The following is a 21,397-nucleotide window of genomic DNA, read 5'->3' on the forward strand; positions in this document are numbered from 1 at the left end:
TTGCTTGTCGATCTGTGAGTGGAAGCTTGCTTAGCCAATCTGTTTACATGTGGACTGAGAACGCCTAACATGACTCTTTATTGAATTGCTTGTGGAATGGAAAATATGGGCTGCAAGGGTCAAGTAGAGTTAACTTTGGCCCAATCAGGGTCAATCAGAATTGGGCCTATGCTGGATATCCTAGCACAATCTCGGGTTGGGCTTTTCTGAGTTAAGGGGACCCTTTCTCCTGTTTTTCTTTCTTTTTCCTTTTTTTTTTTTTTTTTTTTTTTTAATGGTAAAAAAACTATATATTACGACTAATAAACATCATTTACAGTATTGTTCGAGCAAGCATTCCTAGCCAAATTTTTAGCAACAGTTAGACAGAACCTATTACCCTCCCTAGTAAACTTAACACCTTAGGTACGGTTAGAGGTATAAAGGAAGTCTTTAACAAAAACCACGGCCATAGGCATTTTGTAGGAGATGGAAGAGTATTGGCTATCAAAGGATGATCGACTCATACTTCTTTAATCTGCAACCCAATGCAGGCCGCTCGATCACAACCCGAGCGTATTGCAAAAAGGACTGCCACAAGCTCTGCAGTGTGAGGAAACGTTCCTGTATCAAAAAACTTTAGTCTGCCATCTATCAAAAAAACATAGGACCATCCTGCTGTGGTTAATCCAGTGGCAGAGTATCCTGCACATATTAAAACAGGTGAAGTAAGAAAGGGTAGGTGCAAAGGAGGAGATAAAGACACAAAATTATCATCATCGGTTACAACCAGGGATGGAATGGTGGGGGAGGGGGGGGAATCTTTAAATCCGAAATCCACTTGTGAACACTATGTAAAACCCAACCTGGGTCTGGCTGCTCCAAGGCTATAACAGCCTTATTTCTAACCGTCCAGATGAAATAACATGTAATAAAAAAGACACTAAAGAACCACTGTAGCATAAGTTTATCCGACTTGAAATAGAGAAAAAAGAATAAACAAACAAACTTAAGGTTCTTCAAGTCCAAACCCCCCGTCCTTAATCCCAGAGGACCTCCCGCCCAAATGTGTTTGACCCAATCACAAGATAAAAACAGGTGCCATGATGATTCAACACCAGTTCCACACAGAGCACATTGAGAGTTAATCTGGATCCATCTCAATAGAGTGGCCTTGGTAGGAATTCCTGCATTTAGTAAACGCCACATAAAAAACTTAAACTTTGGATGAATTGGAAATTTTCAAAAGAACTTCCACCAAGAGAATTCAACCAAAGAGAAAGTAGAACAACAAGGAGTAAGTCAAGTGCAACAATTTTGGTGGTTAAGACACCATTCTTAGCTTTAATGCAGCACCATTTATCAGCAGAGTTAGAAAAGTTGACGGTGCTAATGAAAGCAATAACAGAAGGATTATTGCAAGGAAAGAGCCTAGAGGAATTCCAGTTGTTACCTTGAAAAAAGGAGCTGACCAAAGTAGCCTTATCGGTAGCAGATAGGGAGGACTGTAGTAATGTGGAGAGATTACCTAGCAAATTTGGGATCCATCTATCAAACCAGAAAAAAGTGGTAGCACCATCACCAATTTTTTTGAAAACTAATTTCTCCAAATCAGGGATGATCGAAGTAATGCTATTCCAAACCCACGAACCTTTCCTAGCTCTTGCAGAAGGGTCAAACAACGAAATGGTTCGAAAGTACTTTTCCTTAAGTAATCTAACCCACAAGGAAGATGGTTCCGTTAGCAGTCTCCAGCCCAACTTGATCAGTAGGGCCTTGTTGTGGATTTCAGCTTTGCGAAATCCAAGGCCTCCCGATATTTTGGGGGCACACATTCTATCATAAGAAATGAGAGAGATTTTCTTCCTAGGACCCCCCCCCCCTTTCCCCTTCCAAAATTAAAACACAAAGAATCAATTTGTCGGCACGTTTTAAGAGGGAAACGGAAACCGCTCATCAGATATGCTGGTGTCGAAGCAAGCACAGATTTAATCAAAACACTTCGATTGGCATAGGATAAGAGGTTTGCTTTCTAGAAAGCAAGTTTACTGTGCATGCATGCAATCACACCCTCCCACTCCTTATGTTTGGACCTGCCATGGAAAAGATTAGTTCCCAAATAAATGGAATCTGTATTCATCTCCTTAATACCAACCAATGAACTAAGGGTACGTCTAAGAGACATGGGGACATTCCAACTAAAGTGAATACAGCTTTTGGAAAGGTTAATTTCTTGGCCCGAAAGGTCAGAGAAAAGGTCCAGGACTACCTTAATAGTCAGAATGTCATTAGGTGTAGCCCGACAAAAGATAAAAATATCGTCAACAAAAAGGAGATGAGTAATTTCAGGAGCGCTTCTTGAGATCTTAACCCCTATAAGAGGGGTGTAAGGATTGCATCTCTTGCCCATCTATCAGACAGATATGGTAAGGGCAAAAGACTCTTTTGAGTCTTACCCTCGTTTACGTACATAGCTAGGGGGTATATAAGAGCTTTTCTTATATGATTTATCATTTTACAGAAGAGGGTTCTCTGAGCAAGCGGCATAGGAGAGTGGACCAATAAGGAGTGATGGACGGTTTCATAAATAGGGAGTAGAGAACAAGAGAATAGAGTAGGAATTTCATGTGAGAAGGAGAGAGATAGAGTGTAAGAGAGTACTAACTTGGTGGCTCCGAGAAATTTTTCTCTCATTTTATTAATCTATGGGCTATGGCCCAGCCCATTCCTTCCCAACTAACCATTACCCATTGCCCATTGGTAACCAAGCTATAGCTAGCCCAGGGCTTATTTGTTCATTCCCCAAAAGCCCAATTCAAATTTTTTAATATAAAATAATAAATTTTATGCTGGAATATGATATGTTTTGCCAACCTTATCAGTTTCCATAAGGTGCTTGGAATTTTTGTCCTCAATAAGAGAACCTTACGTGACTCTAATAGGATAAAATATTAAGAACCTTTCACATTTCTTATAGGTTAAATGTAATTAAGGCTAATACTTGAACTACCCTACCGGTCGCTATAACTGCATTTTTAACTTTTTCTTTGTTAGCATGTATGTATTTGTAATGTGGTTAAAGAATAGATAAATATTTAAGAAAATGGAAATACCGCAAGCTAGCGCCTAGTGTGTCTATCTCTCTCTCTCTCCCCCTTTAAAATGACCACCTCCCCTCCTATATGATGTTCCATCCCACACCTTCATTGGTGTTGCTTGCTAACTTACCACATGCAAGTGGTGTGCCTATCATAAACAATGTATCCTTCCATCATGACCCATAAGTCTATGACCGAAATAGAAAAATTTGTTGCAAGTATCTAGAATCCAATTCTAGAAGCAAAAAAGTCAAAGTTTAAGTCAAGTCGTGAAATCAAACAAATGTTGTTGCTTGTTCAAACAACAAAATTCTCGATTAAATGAAGAAAAAAACACTTTTTGTTCTAACTTTCAAAATTCCAAAAACCGAAGATTCTTACCAAATTCTAATCTTGACTGTTGTGTTTAGTATTTCACTTTCAGCCTTTTTATGATGAAAAGAAAAAATTGTTCATACATACAACGTAATTTTTTTGGACCAACTAGTTTAGCCTTGACTTTTAACCATTTTAGAATTCCCTCAGAGGTTAAATTCTGGAAAGTGATATCATTAGATATGTCCAAAATCTACAAAAAATATGTTAGTAGTTCGTAAGGTCAAGAAGACCGAGATGGAGTTGGAAGAAGTTCAAGCAAAGAGTGGTCTGAACACCAAACTTCTTTCACCTTCACACCTCTCTTGGCAACAAAATTTAACCCAGTTAATATCCCAAACAGCTTTGGTTCCAAAACATGATGGTTCTTAATGGAACCTACATTGAACAAAATGAATTTGTCATCTAACAAAATGCCAAAGATCCATCCAGAAGAACTTAGCTCTCTGGAGTCAACCCCTGCGCATAACAAAACAGGAAATTCTAAAGTAAGTAAAGCAGGCATGGAAGAAATAAACAAGTCATCCTCATCATTTCCATTTACAGATAAGGATGAATTAGGGGTTGGGGAGATATGGAAATCCTGCAACCAAACATTTACCATTCAGAAGCATGAGAGGGTTAGGTTTAACAAACTTAAAACAACAATTGTTTCTAGTTTTCCAAATAAAATAACAAATTATAATAAACACAGAGAAAAACCAGCTGAGAGTGGGCTTATCAAGCCTTCGGGTGAGAAGAGTGGATATGAACAAGTGTTCCATGGAAGGGTGGGAGAGAAACTCAGTTCTCAGACCTAGAGGTCCAACAGCCCAGATATGTTTATCCCAGTCACAGGAGAAGAAGATATGCCAGAGGGTCTTATTACAAGTGCTACAGAGAGCACAAGTGGAATCGACCTAAATCCATTTTGAAACAATATCCTTAACTGGAATCCTTGCATTTAATACACGTCAGAAAAATTATTTAAATTTTGGATGTAAATTAAGTTTCCAAAAGAAATTCCACCAAGTGACAGAAGAAAAATCACGATTTGTGGAAAGAGATTTGAGAAAGTTAGCCGCTTGTTTAGTTTGAAACCGACCATCCTTAGCAAGAGTACACCACTAAGAATCAAAAGAATTAGAAATGGAGATAAGGGAAATGGTAGGGGCTTGGCTAGGAGTGAGTTGTCTTAGCTGGTCCAAATCCCATGTGAGATTATTATTAAAAAACAAACAGACTTTCTCAAGAAACCTTTGGGAATTTTTCAAACAGTGTAAAACCAGGTATGGAAGGGATCCAAGGGTCAGTCCAAAAGCTAAAGGATTTTAAAAGACCAATGATTTTAGCAATGCTGTCCCGAATCGTTATCTTCTGCTGTTACAGCACGATGTTGTATTGCATCATGCGGTGCTGCAGAGGTCATGTGGTATAACGGGCCCCCAATGGTGCACATGGCTTCTGCAGCCACTGCACGATGTAGTATAGCACCATGCAGTTACAGCATAGGATAAAAATTCTGCTATTCTAGGTCCAAAATCCCTTCTTAGAGATAGTTTTGGGAAAAAAAATAGACAAGTTGGAAAAATATCGTCCTTTAAGAGCCTCATCCTTCCTTTCTGTTTTCAACATCCAAAATTAACTCCTTTTGAACAATATTGTTGGTTGTTTCAAAGTCAACAAACCCAATTGGAATAACTACATTGTATAGTCAGCCATTTTTATGTGAACATACAAACAGTTCTAAACCATTCAATAATACTTCTCTTGGATTGAGGAACTTTTTTCACCACAAAAAAAAGGATTGAGGAACTTTTAACATTATATGACCACAAAAATCAGCAATCTAATGATTTTATGTGTGCAAGGAAATCCAAAGTCAATTTGGGGCCATTTTAGTCAAAAGGCAGCTCATCACTTTCACATTATGGAACAAAGACAAATGAAACTCAATTCTAGAAGAGCTAATTGAGGTAGGAGCTTAGTTAGTAAATTCGCGTATCATACGCGTATTATATGCATCTTCATATTTTTAAACATATAATACTCCCGTCCTCGTATTTTCTCATATTTTTATTAAAAAAAACACATTTTTTAATCGATCGAGTATTATACTCGTATAATACGCATATTATATGTTTTTTTTTTTTTTTTAAATTACCCAAAAGATTAGAATTTAGGGAAACGATTTCACTTTCCCTTTCGTCCCTTTCGATTTGCGTTGAACATCCAATCGTAGCAGGCAATAGTAGCCGCCCTCCTTCTCCAATCATCCTCGCCATCTCCGTTCAACAAAGCGGCACTTAAGTCTTGTACTCTCCTCTTGTTTCTCTGGTCTTTGAACTTTGATGGTGGTAGTGAAGCAAATGAATCTGGTGTGATATTAGCGAGAACGGCTCAATCTCTATTCTATTTTATTCTTGTTTTTCTGTCTCTTGTAGCTAATGTGTACAGTGGAGATCCATATCTGGAACTCTCCCTCTTGTCTTGTGTTGGTTAATTAGTGGGAACTTATCCCCCTTCACAAGAACACATCTGATTAAAAATATATGGTTATCTCATTGTAGATAGAAAGAAATGTAATGTTGGAAGAATGATTTAATGATAAGGTAATCAACTTGCTCATGTCATTTTCAGACAATCTACATTCATTTCTTATAGATTATTGATATTTTGGTATGTTAAATGATAATCTTAGAGATGTTATATAACATATTATATTATTGTGTTTATTTTAGTTCATAAAATCATGATATTATTTTGTTTATTAAGTGAGGAATGCATGTTATATAATGAATATATGTCCGTTTTTTTAAAAGTATTATTGCCGTCTATGCCGTATTATATCTATATTAAACGCGTACCGTATTATTACCGTATGCGTTTTATGAAGCCGAAATTTTGAAAAGTATTATTACCGTCTAGTCCGTTTAATTGCCGTATGTATCCGTTCCCGTTCAATTGCCGTTCCCGAACTTACGAACTAAGGGCAGGAGTCGATAGGGATCTGGCTCCTGTCCAGCCGTGGCGGGAGCTGGACGGTACAACAACCCCTTAAGATCTCGCCATGTGGACTGACTGACATCCAACGGTCAATAATAAAAAATTACTTTAACCTTAAATCCCTGCAGATGAGTCGGGTCACTCCCTAACCCGAAAAATTCACGATTCTTCCTCCTCCAACCCTGCGAACAAGAAAGGGAAACCAGGCAGTAGCGACACCCGACGACTTAGTACCTCACCACCAAACTCCCCTTCTTCAATGGATTCCGACGAACAGAGCCACCGCCAGATCTAGGTATACTCTCTATCTCTTTCATTTTCGTTCTTAAGGTCAAACCTAACTCAATTTATAAACTTGGTACAGGGGAAGTGGAAGAAGATTGAAGGGCTAGATCTCTGTGTTCCGATGAGGTTCACCACCGCCTGATCTAGCTATTCCAACGAGAAACCCGCCGTGGTTTGTAAAACTGGTGATTCGGGAACCCAAACTCTCTCACCAGTCACCAGTCACCACTCACCACTCCTTTTATAATCTCCGCCCATATCCCTCTTCCACATCTCTCCATCTCTCTTTTTTTCTTTTTGGGGTTTCAGTTCTTAGGAAACCTGCAACTGTGAGTGTGGCTTGTAAGACATCCACTGCCCCACTCCCACCTTATGCTCTTCCCTCCCCCTCCATCTACCTTGCAAAATCCTGAAATGTTCTGTTTCCCCTGTTCTTATTTCCTACATATGGACAAATAGCAGCTCGAGCACGAAACCTGATTCCATTAACCCTCTCAAGGAGGGTACCCATATATAGTAGTTCTCGAGGTAGTTCCCAAATTGCCTGAGAAGTGCACAGGGATACTGCAATATGGTCTACAAAAAGACACTCAAATCCCCATTATTAGCCAAGACCAATGAAGAAATTACTCATTGCAAACCATTACGAAAACTCCTCCAGATTTTTTTGGTTGTTCTTCCCAAATTGTTGCATCAGAATTACTAAAAAAAAATACAATAATGCACATGAGAGAGAGAGAGAAGGATCAGGGCAGATGCTAAGTAGAGATTCCAATTTCTCGTTGAATTAGAATTTTATCTTTCTTTTTACAATAATACAACTGACCAAAAGTCCAGATCAGATTCGATCCCCACCACGATCCAACTTCAACATTAGAAACCAGTTTTGAAGCTCATGAAGTTGAAGAAAACTCCAAATCACAGAAGCTTTGGGGCATGGGGAGCAGGGAAGAAGACAACGAGGGAGGAGTGGCTGTAGGGTTTGCGTAGAGAGAGAGAGAGAGAGAGAGGGGTCTGACGTTAGGTTAACCTTTATTCTATTTGACAGTACTGTTCACCGGAGGGACAGTAAGTAGGGGAGGAAGTTTTCGGGTTAGGGAGTGACCCGACTCATCTGCAGGGATTTAGGGTTAAAGTAGTTCTTTTTATTATTGACCGTTGGATGTCAGTCAATCCACATGACAAGATCTTAAGTTAAGGGGGTGTTGCACCGTCCAGTTCCCGCCACGGCTGGACAGGAGCCAGATCCGGGTTGATAGCGGTTCCCCGCCTGGTACAGTTACAATGGTTCCCTAATAAGGGGCGAAATGACCATTCCACCCCTGATTGAACACTCTACCTGGATGGGGTCTACCCCCCCCTTACTAGAGGCACTAGGGGAATTGTACCGGTTAGAGAATTGCAGGAGATATCTTTCTGGGATCTTCTAGCTTAGAAATCGAGCATTTCAAATCCCTTACCTTTTAGATGAGTAGCTACCAACTCTACCAACAAAGCCAAGAGAATCGGGATGCAAATTTTGACTGTTGAATATTTAAAAAATAATATAGATTGTTTGTGTGCTAAATATTAACCCCGAATACAATCATTAGTTAAAGTTTCTCATAACATCAATTTAAAACTCAAATTGCATACCTCCACCCATATTACTATAGTACACCATACTTTTCCAGATGTGTCATTTCTTCTCTGATGTACATCTAAGCACCATTTAGTAATCCGTGCATCATCTTGATAGAATCAAATGTTTAAGGGAAAAAGAAGTGCATGACGGCGGAGTGCAGATTCCAGCATATGTCCTATCACATAATGGTATGTGGGGTTCCATAGTGACACCTCTCTCTCTCTCTCTCTCTCTCTCTCTCTCTGACCCATAGGGGCTCCATGTGGGTGATAATATCCTCTACGCCGCCATTGCTGTGGCATGCAGATTTCTTCCTATGTAGACGCCATGGGGAAACCATCTTCCCTTGTTTCAATGTTGTATTTTGCTTTATTTTTCCCATTTGGCACTTCATTGGTTTGAAACTTGAATGTGAGCAAGATTCCATGGGGTACACTTGTCCATTAATTTCTGCTTCATATCGCTGCAGATTATCTCACTTGTCATCATGTTCTAGAATTAGAAGTTTTTAGCATCCAAACAAGTATTGAACATGTTATACAATTGGGAATGAAGATGAAAGAAGTTTGGAGTTCTAGCAAGCTAATCCCCGGTCTTCTTCTATCTCCAACCCAATCGGCATGGCCATGGCCTCTGATGTTTTACTTTTTGAAAATCACTGACTTTTGTAGTGGAGCCTCATTCTCGTCAATTAAGGAACCCTTTTCTTTGTGTGTTTGTTCCTCACATTGCTAATAGAGCTCAGCCAAAATAAGTTGTCTTTTGTATACGAAAACATTGTAAATCTTTTGATCATTTAATATATTTTTATGGGAAAATTTCACGGACACCTCCTAAAAGTATCTAATATCTTAGAAACCTATCATACTTGGTCAAAATGTCAGACATCCTCTATTTTTATGAATTTATTTCAATTTCCTGTAATTAAGTGTCTGTTAACTCATTCTAAATGGCAAAATTACCCTTATCACAATGAAATCTTTATAATACCCTTAATGATGAATTAATGATGTTAGAAGTTAGTTTTTCGAAAAAGATAATTTTGCCCTTGCTTTTATTCAATAATTTTTTTTTATTCTTTTTTTCTCCCCTTCTTCTTCTCCTTCTGCTGTTTCTTCTCCCGCCGCCACCACCACCACCACCACCACCACCGCCACCGCCACCCCCTCCAGCCCTCCTTCTCTTGCTCCCCTGCAACCCCGCCACCACCTCATCCATTAGATGTTTGAAATTCATTCTAATAGCAGAAAGTTTGGTTCTTTGCCTTGTAAGAATGGCAGATAATTGCAGTCGGAAGCTCATTGTTGAGGTCTGCAAGGCGAGAAATGTAATGCCCAACCGAAACCCTTGCACTTCAATCTCCAATCAATCAAGCCTCTAATTCCACAAGCCGGTGAAGCCACACATTCTGAGCTCAAGCCGGAGCTCCTAGGGTTTCCCCCACAACAAAACAAGCAGAACACACAAATCAAGCTGCAGAAAATGACGAAACCACTAGATCTCAGCCACTTCAAGCAAGAAACCCCCCACTTTTTCCAAAATAAAAACTAGCGTTTCAGATCCCAATTTCACAAAACCACCACCGGAGTTCTTGACTTTACCGAGGAAATTACTTCGCCTCACTGTCTTCTTATCGTTGTAGATGTTAAGCTCAAGGATTTCGGAGGCCATGGTGTCCAGATCACTAACTAGAAGCTCAAGCTTCTCGTCCCACTCCCAGCTCTCGACACTGCCGCACCACTGGAGTAGAAATCAGAAGCTCCAGCGGAAGCTGAAGCCGCACCACCGGTAGAGAAAGAAGAGGAAACGAAGGAGGAGAAGAAAGATGAAGAGAAAAAGGAGAAAAAACCAGCATTTGACTTCTTTTTTCTCTCTGATCTGTAACTCTGTATGATGAAATCTGAAACTGCAACCACAATCTTCAGGAATGTTTAATGTCTTGACTTCAAGAACTTGTAATCTTCATTAGAAACAATAGTATAGCAATAAGGGATCCTAGTTCATTTTTGTAGTATCAATAACTAGGACCAATGTAAGAAAAGGAAACCCAATGGAGAGAATATTCATATTCACTCAAGAGTGGATTTTTCTAGCCATCCATGTCTTTCCTAATTTAGAGAAAAATTGCTTGGGAGACAATTGAGTCACTTATAGTAACTTAATATATCTATCCCATGTGAGCTTGTAACATGAGGATTTTGTGAGAGAAATATAAATATTCATGAGATCACAAAATCACACAAAAACACAAGGAAACCCATAAGCAAAAAATCGCAGAGCTCTTCCTCCTAGAAAAATCGTCCTCTCCTTCTCTATTATTCTCTTGGTGTTTGATCGTAGAGGTGGTCCAAGCAATTGTGTTCTTGGAACTATGGAGGAGTAAGCTTGACCGTAGTGGGAACACAAAGGTTGCGTGGTGCGTGGAACAACTGCGAAAGAACTATCATCGGTTGGAGGTCTTGCACTTGTGAGACTTAAGTAATAATCGATCCCTGCTTCGTTCTATTTTGAATGACTTCACCATCGATACTGTGATCCTATTTACGCTTTCGTTGCGATCGCACTTGCGATGCTTTCAGTGGCATCAGAGCCTCTTTATCGATGGGGTTGTTTTCAATTTTATTTGTTCATTATTTTATGATTCTCATAATTTTTATTCTATTTATAATAAAAAAATAAAATTTTGAAGGTGAGATGCATGTGCGCATAGGGGCCGCGGGCTGGCTGCATGCGCGCACCCTAGCCGCATGCACCCCACCCCTTGGATACCCCATACCCCCGGCCGTGTGCACCCTACGACTGCGGCAGCGTGCGAGTGCCCACGCATGCGTGCGGAGACCTTGCCGCATGTGATGCTATTGTATGAATGTGCACTTATTTTTCCCTTTTGTTTTGCTTCACTTTGTGTTGCAGGTTTTTACAAATGAAAAAAAAAAAAAAAAAAAAAATTTTGGTTTCATTAATGAAAGGGATTTTCATTGGAGAAGATGGGTGGAGAGATTCTTCCCTTCACCCACCTTCCCCAATTTGGCATAATGGCTTACTATAATTGTTAGTTTTATTTTAAGCATGTATGTGATGGCTTTGTGGGGTATGTATCATGACCATTATGACATAAGTTGCCATGGTAATGGCTATGTGATGTGCATGATCATAGTGACATTGGATTGTCATGGTAATGATCATGTAATGCACATAACCATTTTGACATAAGTTGCCATAGTAATGTTGCATGATGGATGCATTGGATGCACTTGATCATAATGGCTTGAATTGTCATGGTAATGATGTTTTATGTGTTTTTGGGCAATTATCAGATAAATATTGAAATATTATTTTTGAGCATCATGTAAATAATGTGGACCATGGTTATGGGATGAATAAAATTACATGCATTAGATGTATGTGTGTGCTAGGCATGGCATGGTTGTGATTTTATATGTAATTTCCTTTATTATTCTCCAGACAATCCAATTTTGGTGGACTGGTTTTCTGTTATGTAATTTTATTTATTTGGAAAGAGTTGTAATATTTTAGATTAGTTTGAAAATATTCATTGTAACCTCGTGGATCATGGATCTTGGATCATGGATCTTGAGTCAAGGATCATGGATCATGGATTATGGATCATGGATCGTGGATCGCAGATCGTGGATCATGGATCAGGGATCTTGCCTGTTTGTTGGAGACAAGAATTAAGGAAGGACTTGCTCACTTGAAGTGTCCTTAATTATTACAGTTTTAGAATTTTCCTGTAATAGATAGTTGCATATGCATTATCACACTATAATTGCCGTGAGTGGGAGTAACATATGAGACTATGATTACTCCCATCCATTTTTAGTCAAAGTGAGTTTGTCTTAGTTATGAACTCACATTGATTAAAGATGCTGTCCCATAACCATTGGTATTTATGTGTTTATAGTTTTCCTTGGATGGGTGTGCTATTTTGTTTATACATTGGATGTATGCTTGTGGTTTAATATGCGTTCCCGTTTTCCCTCATTATAATACAAGTGTGATATAGGAAGTCCTGGTTGGTGGGATTCTCATGGCCTTCCTTAGTTGGTGAGTGTAGAAATATCATTGATCCACTCTTGTAGATGCCAATAGGATAATATTAGGGTGAATTGGTGAAATTGTCTATACTCATCTCACATGTGATAGATAGAGAATATGGTCAGTGGTATGTGTTCTATGATAATAGGCATTAACCCACAAACACCATAGTTCCCTCCGAAATTAAGGATAAACACTTGACTTAAGTGTATGTCAGCCGATAGGAATGGGCATGACAATAAGGTGGCCAAATACATTGGAAGTCTAAGTGACGAGCAGAATAGTCCACCCAACCAAGATGCGAATGATGAACTCCGATAGGCTAAGTCAGGAGCATGAGGGTTGGTCGTTTCCAATGCATGCCCTACAAGCTAGAGGAAAGCTTGGGGTGTGACTGACCATTGATTGTTCTTACCCCAGTTATTTCAATGGTTGTAGATCATGCTAATTAGTAATTTTTATACATCATGTAGATTTTAAAAATGTCTACCCAAATGAACTATGCCGCCCTTATCAAAGACCATGTTTTGACCGGCCCTAACTATGTTGACTGGAGGAGGAACATCAAGTTACTCCTGTCTACGGAAGGTCTAATGTCTGTCCTGGATGAAGATGAGCCTGAATTCCTTAATGAGGAGAACCCTGAATCGAAGCCTGCCTATGAGTTGTTTCGACAGAAAAACTCTAAGGCAAAACTCCTCGTGTTGAGTTCTCTGGAGAAGACCATCGCTGATTCAGTCAAGGATCTGTACTTGACCAAGGACATGATGGAGGAGTTGAAGGAGATGTATGGGAGGGAAGAACGTCATGCCCATCATCAACTGGTGACACTCCTCCATGGCACGAAGATGGCTCAAGGTACTCCGGTTATTGACCATGTCATGAAACTGAGGAACTTGTTCCTGGATCTGGAGAACCTTGGGACTTCATTCAAGCTGAATTATAAAAAGGATGTCATCTTCCACTCATTGCCTCAGGACATCTACGGATCGTTTATTGTCAATTACAATATGAATAAACTTTTTGTGGAACTCCCTGAGCTGGGCAACATGTTGCAAGAGGTGGAAGTTGCATCCAAGAAGCAGAAAGTGGAGGTCTTAACTACAGAGGACAAGTCTTCTTCCTCAAAGCCCAAGGGCAAGAAGAAGAAGAAGAAGGCTAACAAGGGCAAAAACCCTAAGGTTGGCGATAAGGGAATTCAGAAGAACAAGAGTGAGGGGACTTGTTTCTATTGTAAGAAGGACGGACATTGAAAGAAGGAATGTCGTGCTTTCCTAGTTGCTCAGAAAAAGAAGCAGGAGAAACAGGAAGAAGGTATTTCTGAAACCTTGGTCCTTTATGAGTCTAATTTGTCAGAGGAACGTACTAACACATGGTTGGTGGACTCGGGGTCTACCGCCCATATTTGCAACTTGTTGCAGGGGTTCAAGCTGACAAAAAGACTGAGTAAGGATGAAGTTCGACTGCGAACGGGTACGGGTGTTGAGGCCGCTGCTGAGGCCGTTGGAGATTTTACTTTAGTTTTTTATTATAGTACTTTTGTTTTGAGAGATTGTTTTTATGGTCCTCATTTTAGGAGGAATATTGTTTCTGTTAGTAGGCTTGTTATGGATGGTTATACTTTCCTCTTTGGTAATAAATTAACTATTCGATTGAATAATTCTTTTATTGCTTCTGGCCTACTGGATAACGGGTTATATCTCTTAAAATCGGTACTAGAGGTGAATGAGATCTCCAATAATTCTTTAAAAAGAAAATCAGCCCAAGATAATTCTACATACCTTTGGCACTTGAGGTTAGGTCACATTGGAGTAGAAAGGATAAACAGGTTGGTGAAGAATGGGCCTTTGGAATCATTGAAGGTAGAACCTTACCCAACCTGTGAGTCATGTCTATAAGGAAAAATGACCAAGAAACCCTTCTCTAACAAGGGAAGAAGAGCCGAAGCAGTGTTAGAATTGATACACTCAGATGTATGTGAACCCATCAATGTTCAGGCGAGATATGGTTACGAATATTTCGTGACCTTCACTGATGACTACTCTCGTTATGGATATATTTACTTGATGCACCGCAAGTCGAAAACCTTTGATAAATTCAAGGAATTTCGAGTAGAGGTTGAAAAACAGTTAGAAAATTGCATCAAGTGCCTTCGATCTGATCAAGGAGGACAGTACTTATCAGATGAGTTCAGGGACTATCTGAAAGAAGCTGGGATCATAACCCAGTTGACAGCCCCGGGAACACCTCAACAGAACGGAGTTTCAGAAAGGAGGAATCGAACCTTGTTAGACATGGTTCGGTCCATGTTGAGTTATTCGGAACTGCCATTGAGTTTTTGGGGTTTCGCACTGGAAACTGGTATCTATATACTAAACAGGGTACCAACAAAGTATGTGACCAGAACACCTTTTGAGTTGTGGTATCGGCGTAAGCCAAGCCTTCAACATCTCAAGGTGTGGGGTTGCATAGCGCATGTAAAGAAACAACAGACGGATAAGTTGGAATCTCGAACAGATAGATGCTATTTCTTGGATACCCTAAGACTACAATAGGCTACTACTTCTATGACTATGTTAATTAGAAAGTCATAGTTAGTAAGCATGCGACTTTTCTTGAGGATGACATGATCTCACTGAGATCAGATCCAGTGGTCATTAAAGAAATAACTGATGACCAAGTACCTTCAGCATCGACAGAGGTTCCAGTTGACGTACCCAAAGTTGAGCAACAGCCTCAAGAGCCTAGGAGGAGTGGGAGGTCTATCAGGCCACCAACTCGTTTGAACCTTCTCACAAAGGAGGACCAAAAGGTAGAAGAATTCCACATGGTGTTTGACTGTTCAGACACAGATCCTTATACTTACGCTGAGGCTCTTAAGGACGTTGACTCAGTGAAATGGCAGTAAGCAATGCGCAGTGAAATAGATTCCATGGATTCTAACCATGTTTGGACTCTTGAAGATCTGCCAGTTGGGGTAAAACCCATAGGGTGTAAATGGATCTACAAGAGGAAAAGAGGTGTGGATGGAAAGGTGGAACGTTTCAAGGCAAGGCTAGTGGCGAAGGGATATACCCAAAAAGAGGGTGTTGACTATGATGAAACCTTCTCACCTGTAGCGATGATTAAATCCATTTGGATTCTATTGTCGATTGTTGCATACCATGACTATGAGATCTGGCAGATGGATGTGCAGACCGCTTTCCTTAACGATTATCTTGATGAGGTCATATACATGAATCAGCCAGAGGGTTTTGTCCCTCCAGGAGAGGAAAACAAGGTATGTAAGTTGTTGAAGTCTATTTATGGACTAAAACAAGCTTCCAGATCATGGAACATCCATTTTGATCAAACTATCAAGGATTTTGAGTTTGAATAAAACATCGATGAGCCATGTGTGTATGAGAAAGTCTGTGGGAGTGCCGTCTGTTTCCTAGTCCTATATGTGGATGCTATATTGCTCATTGGGAATGATGTGGAGTTACTTTCATCTGTAAAGATGTGGTTGTCCAAAACATTCTCAATGAAGGATCTGGGTGAAGCCAGCTACATCCTAGGAATTAAGCTTGTGAGAGATCGCAAGAAGAGGATGTTGGGATTATCACAATCCACCTACATTGACAAAGTGCTTGAGAGGTTCAACATGCAGGATTTGAAGAGAGGTAGTGTGCCCCTCAGACATGGAATCGGTTTATCCAAGTCACAAAGTCCTCAAACTCCTAAGGAAATTGAGACTATGAAGAGAGTTCCTTATGCTTCGGCAGTAGGAAGTCTGATATATGCCATGTTATGTACCAGGCCAGATATTTATCATGTCATAGGGATTGTGAGTTGATATCAATCCAATCCAGGACAGGAACATTGGACAGCTGTCAAGGGGATCCTCAAGTGCTTAAGGAGGACCAAAGATTACTTCCTTGTTTATGGTTGTGATCAGTTGTCAGTAGTTGAATATATGGATTTGGATTTCTAAACTGACAAGGATGACAAAAAGTCTACCTCTGGGATGGTTTTTATGATTGGTGGGGGTGCAGTAATTTGGAGGAGTGCCAAACAAAAGTCAACAGTCGACTCCACAACAGAAGTTGAGTACTTGGCAGCTAGTGAAGCACCCAAGGAAGGTGTCTGGCTCAAGAAATTCTTGACAGACCTAGAGGTGGTGCCTGAGCTAGTGGAGCGACCCATACAACTGTTATGTGACAACAAGGGAGCTATAGCACAAGCGAAGGAACCAAGAGCTCATCAGAGGAACAAGTATGTGGAGCGGAAATATCACTTGATCTGTGAGATTATTCAGTGTGGCGATATAGCCATAGCTAAGGTTGACACTGCAGATAACCTATCTGACCTCATGACCAAGGTGTTGCCTCCTAGTGTTTTTGAGAAACATGTTGGGAATATGGGGGTGAAGTCCATGGGTGACTGGCACTGATGTACAAAACTCCTTCTATTTGAATAATAAATTCTTGTTTTGATTAGCATGATCAGTTGTTGAGCTCAGTTATTGTCCTTAGGTATTCATACCTAAAACCGTTCACCACTGGGGATGGAACTGGACATCCCATTCGGCATGGTGGTCACATTGTGTATGCTTAGGGAGGTTATTTTCCAAGACACAAATGTGAGTACACATTTGGTGTGTGCATTGGACTAGATCATTGAGAATTTCACATGTGGTGTACTGTCAGTATAAAGAAAATGAGATTCTCTTAAGTAGTTCACGATTGGTCCCTTGACCTGAGGTGTCCTTATCGACGCATTCATATGTTGAGAGTTTTGGTGTACCAACGGTTGATGTCTCTCTCTGACTATATATCGGTGTGCTGGATTCTCAGTGTCTGACTGTATTCGAAAGAGATGCCCAACATGAAACCCACAGCCCATATGTTGGGAATATGTTGAGGAGAGTATTCTATACAGGATTGGACCCAAATCCGGATCCTGTGGCATCTTCAAAATGTTTTTTTTTCAAATGTTTTTAGTCATATATAAAACATTATCTATTTTCTTGAACATTTTGTTTGAAATATTTTCTTTTGGTCCAATCAAGGTAATTGAATCTCTCGATCGGTGTATCGGTTCATTGAGGATTGACAGTCCCGTACACATGCCTTATATTGAACCATGCAACATTGTTTTGTGGGGGACTAATGCGTGTTTTAACTACTTACTTTGGACGTAGGTTATTACATCTGCTTAGCATCTTCGATGGCCTTTTCTTAGAAGCTAAGTGGTATCCCATTGCGATCCTACCCCTTTCCTTTCAGTTCCATTCATCTACGCGGTGACGATTGATCGTGATGTCCTTTTCATGATCCTCTTGTAAGATTGGATCTTACAGTAGGATGGAGGAGATTGTTAGAAAAGGAAACCCAATGGAGAGAATATTCATATTCACTCAAGATTGGATTTTCCTAACAATCCATGTCTTTCCTAATTTAGAGAAAGATTGCTTGGGAGATAATTGAGTCACTTATAGTAACTCAATATATTTATCCCATGTGAGCTTGCAATATGGAGATTTTGTGAGAGAAATATAAATATTCATGAGATCACAAAATCACACAAAAACACAAGGAAACCCATAAGCAAAAAATCGCAGAGCTCCTCCTCCTAGAAAAATCGTCCTCTCCTTCTCTTGGTGTTTGATCCTAGAGGTGGTCCAAGCAATTCTGTTCTTGGAACTGTGGAGGAGTAAGCTTGATTGTGGTGGAACGCAAAGCTTGCGTGGTGCGTGGAATGACTGCGAAAGGATTATCATCGGTTGGAGGTCTTGCACTTGTGAGACTTAGGTAATAATCGATCCCTGCTTCGTTCTATTTTGAATGACTGCACCATTGATATTGTGATCCTATTTACGCTTCCGTTGCGATCGCACTTGCGATGCCTTCATGTAGCAGATAGGCATCATAAGGATTGCTGCAACCAGAATCGACTTAGGTTTTGAGATGACATCGGACGGAGCAGGTGATGGTCGCCGGAGCCGCAGTCATAGAGGGAAGAAGATGAAATGACAGTTTTGTCCTTTTATATAAATAACTAAAAAATACAATGGATATTTCACCTTTGGGTACTAACTGTGCTTAACGTTTGGGGTGTCTGTGACATTTTGACCAAGTATGATAAGTTTCTGAGATATTGGATACTTTTAGGGGGTGTCCGTGAAATTTTTCCTATTTCTTTTTTTTTTTCTCATAAAAAAAATAGTGGATAACAACAAAAATCACACTTCACCATTAATGATGTGACTATGATTCTCACCCATATTGTATAAGGTGGAAAATACCGTTCTCCCCAATTCAACAAGGGAGGAATTGTGCAGGCCAAAAACTTTGGGGTTAGGGCGCATTATTCTCAATAGTAGGTAGGAATTGTGCTTCATTGCCACTAATCATGTGACCCCTTCCTCTGCTATTGTGTGTGAGGCTTTAGTTTTTCGGATGGCTATGAACTCTGCTCTCCATGCTGGCCTTCATCATATTGCTTTCCACTCTGACTGCCTTTCCCTGATTTAGATGCTTGCTACCTGAGCCTTGTCAACTTCTTATGGAAATATTCACAATTGCTGTCAGATTACTTGGGTCTTGATTTGATTATTGTTTCTTCTGTCATAAATATAAAAGGGAAACACATTCTATTTCTAAATGGATGATTGATTACCTCTATCAAGATTTTTGTGTCTTTGCTTCTCGGGTGTATTAAATTACCCATTTTATGGCGGCTTCGTAGAAGGAAAAGACAGAATTAGATCCCGTGATTGGAGTAATTCACTTCACTCTTCACCATCTGGGTCCCAATTTGCTATTCTCATTGGCAAGAATTGGAACACAGTATTGAGACATTGGGGTTCCACGCGGAAGCAACCCAAACACACAGGAGAGCTCAGACTCAGATCGATCTCTTTTCTCAGTATGGCATTACCAAATACCAAGTACACCTCCCCTTGCTTGGATGAATTTCTCCAAGAATCTTATGTCCTTATCTTAAAAAGAAAGAGAAAATGGTCAACTTCCGAAAACGAAACGCGTAACGCATTTCACAGTTCCACACGTCACCATCATAGCAATTTAAATTTTTTCTTTTTTTTGGGTTTAATAGCAATGGAAAAATTACATGCTCTTCCCCTGTGCTATGGCCTTATTACACATTTTTCCCCTGGATTTTTCCCCTGGATTTTTCCCAATTACACTCTGATCTCCTTTAGTTTGCAGTAAATTACTGTTACACCTATGCCGTTACGGCGTTACCCTCCGTCTAATAAGCGGTGACATGGCTTAGTAATATTTTATGTAATCCTCAAACTAACCTTGTGTCTTTATAAGATGACCATTTTACCCTCCTTCTTCCTCTACTTGCAACCCCATCCCTGCAACTCCGCCCCCGCCCTGCTCTTGCAACTTCTGATTTTGACATTGAATCAAATTTTTCTGAACTCAACAATACCCTCTTTCTTCTTCTTCTTCTTCTTCTTCCTGTTGCAACCCCACCCCCTTGCAATCCCGCCCCATTGCAATCCCGCCCCATCATGGAGAGATTCACTGTTTCATTACCCTTCTCTTGGGTTATTCAAGCACAGTGTATATCCCACATAAGATTTATCCATCAATTTCAAGATCTGGAGATTCTATAACTGTCTCAACTGCTACAAGAGGTCTGCTTTATTTCAGTGTTGTGTAAATTGATCTTTGAAAGGTTTTCTGGAAATTTTCTTGGAAGCATTGTGACATATGCAGAATCGAGGTCTCTTTTCAACTTCAATGACTTGAGCTGTTGCAATCAAGTCTCTTCTCTTCCCCACCATTATCGTTACCTTTCTCATTAGTCGTATTTGCAGCCACAAACATTTAAACATCTTTTCGAGAGCCAAGTATTGAAGAACCCACTAACACCTTAGCCCAAAATTGACCGAACATAGGAACACCATTTTTTTCCAGTTAGAATTTTGCTGGAAAATACATGGAAGCTTGTCGGAAACTATACAGTCTCTAATGCTTCCTGTACCAGAATCTCCGCAGCACCTGCAACCTCTGTTCCTATAAGAGCCCAAAACTCCAGCCTCTGCTACTCTAGCTTCTTATCCTCCTCATTGCTCTTCTCTCCCCATCTCTGTATCTCTCCGTCATTTCTCCCCTTCGAGCCATCCCGATGTAAGATATCAAACCTGTGTGTTATTGCAAGGTGCTGCGGATGAAAATTCCCCTGAAAAATGTTCAAAAGATTTTGGTGAGGAGGGTTTACAGAAGCCTGGGATCCAGAAGATCATTATTGACTATGGCCGCTCCCACTTTCGCTCCATTATTGACTATCACTGTTTTGGGTTGGGTTGGATCCCCAAACTCTCATGGTTTTCTTTATATTTTTTCTTTCTTTCACCCACGACGTGGCCTCTCCAGTTAAGCAATCTCCTTAGTGAAAATTTCCAGCGAATGGTGACGATGGTGGTGGTGCTAGCGGTGAAGGAGGAAAGATAGTTATGGATGTTTTAGGTTGAAGATGAAAAAAAGGATAGCATTATAATTTTGTTTATGATATTTTAATATAAGGGTAAAATATTCTTTTCCAAATTAAAACTAACAACAGGTTAACATCAAAAACCAAAGTGTGTCTGAGTGTAATTAAAGAAAGTTCAGGAAAAAATTATAAATTATGTACTTAGGCCATAATACAAAAGAGGGCATGTAATTTTCCCAATACCAATTTAATTGTAAAACTACCTACTTGCACACAGACAATAATGGCGGTTTTACTTTGTCCTCTTCTTGGCTTGGCCGTTGGCCCCACTGTATTGGATCCTATCCACACCGAGTTCGACTAGCCTCGTCGGCCTTGCTTGATCCATCATCATACTCTACATATAAATACTTGTTATAATTGTTTCAATCCTTCATCCTAGAACCTTGAGAAGCAGGTTCCTTTCTTCTTGTCTTCTTCTGTGACCGACACTTGGCGTTTGATTCATTTCGCGCGCGCACGCACTTGTTTCTCTCTCTTT

The sequence above is a fragment of the Telopea speciosissima genome, chromosome 7 (assembly GCF_018873765.1).
Source record: "Telopea speciosissima isolate NSW1024214 ecotype Mountain lineage chromosome 7, Tspe_v1, whole genome shotgun sequence".
NCBI classification, from domain to species: domain Eukaryota; kingdom Viridiplantae; phylum Streptophyta; class Magnoliopsida; order Proteales; family Proteaceae; genus Telopea; species Telopea speciosissima.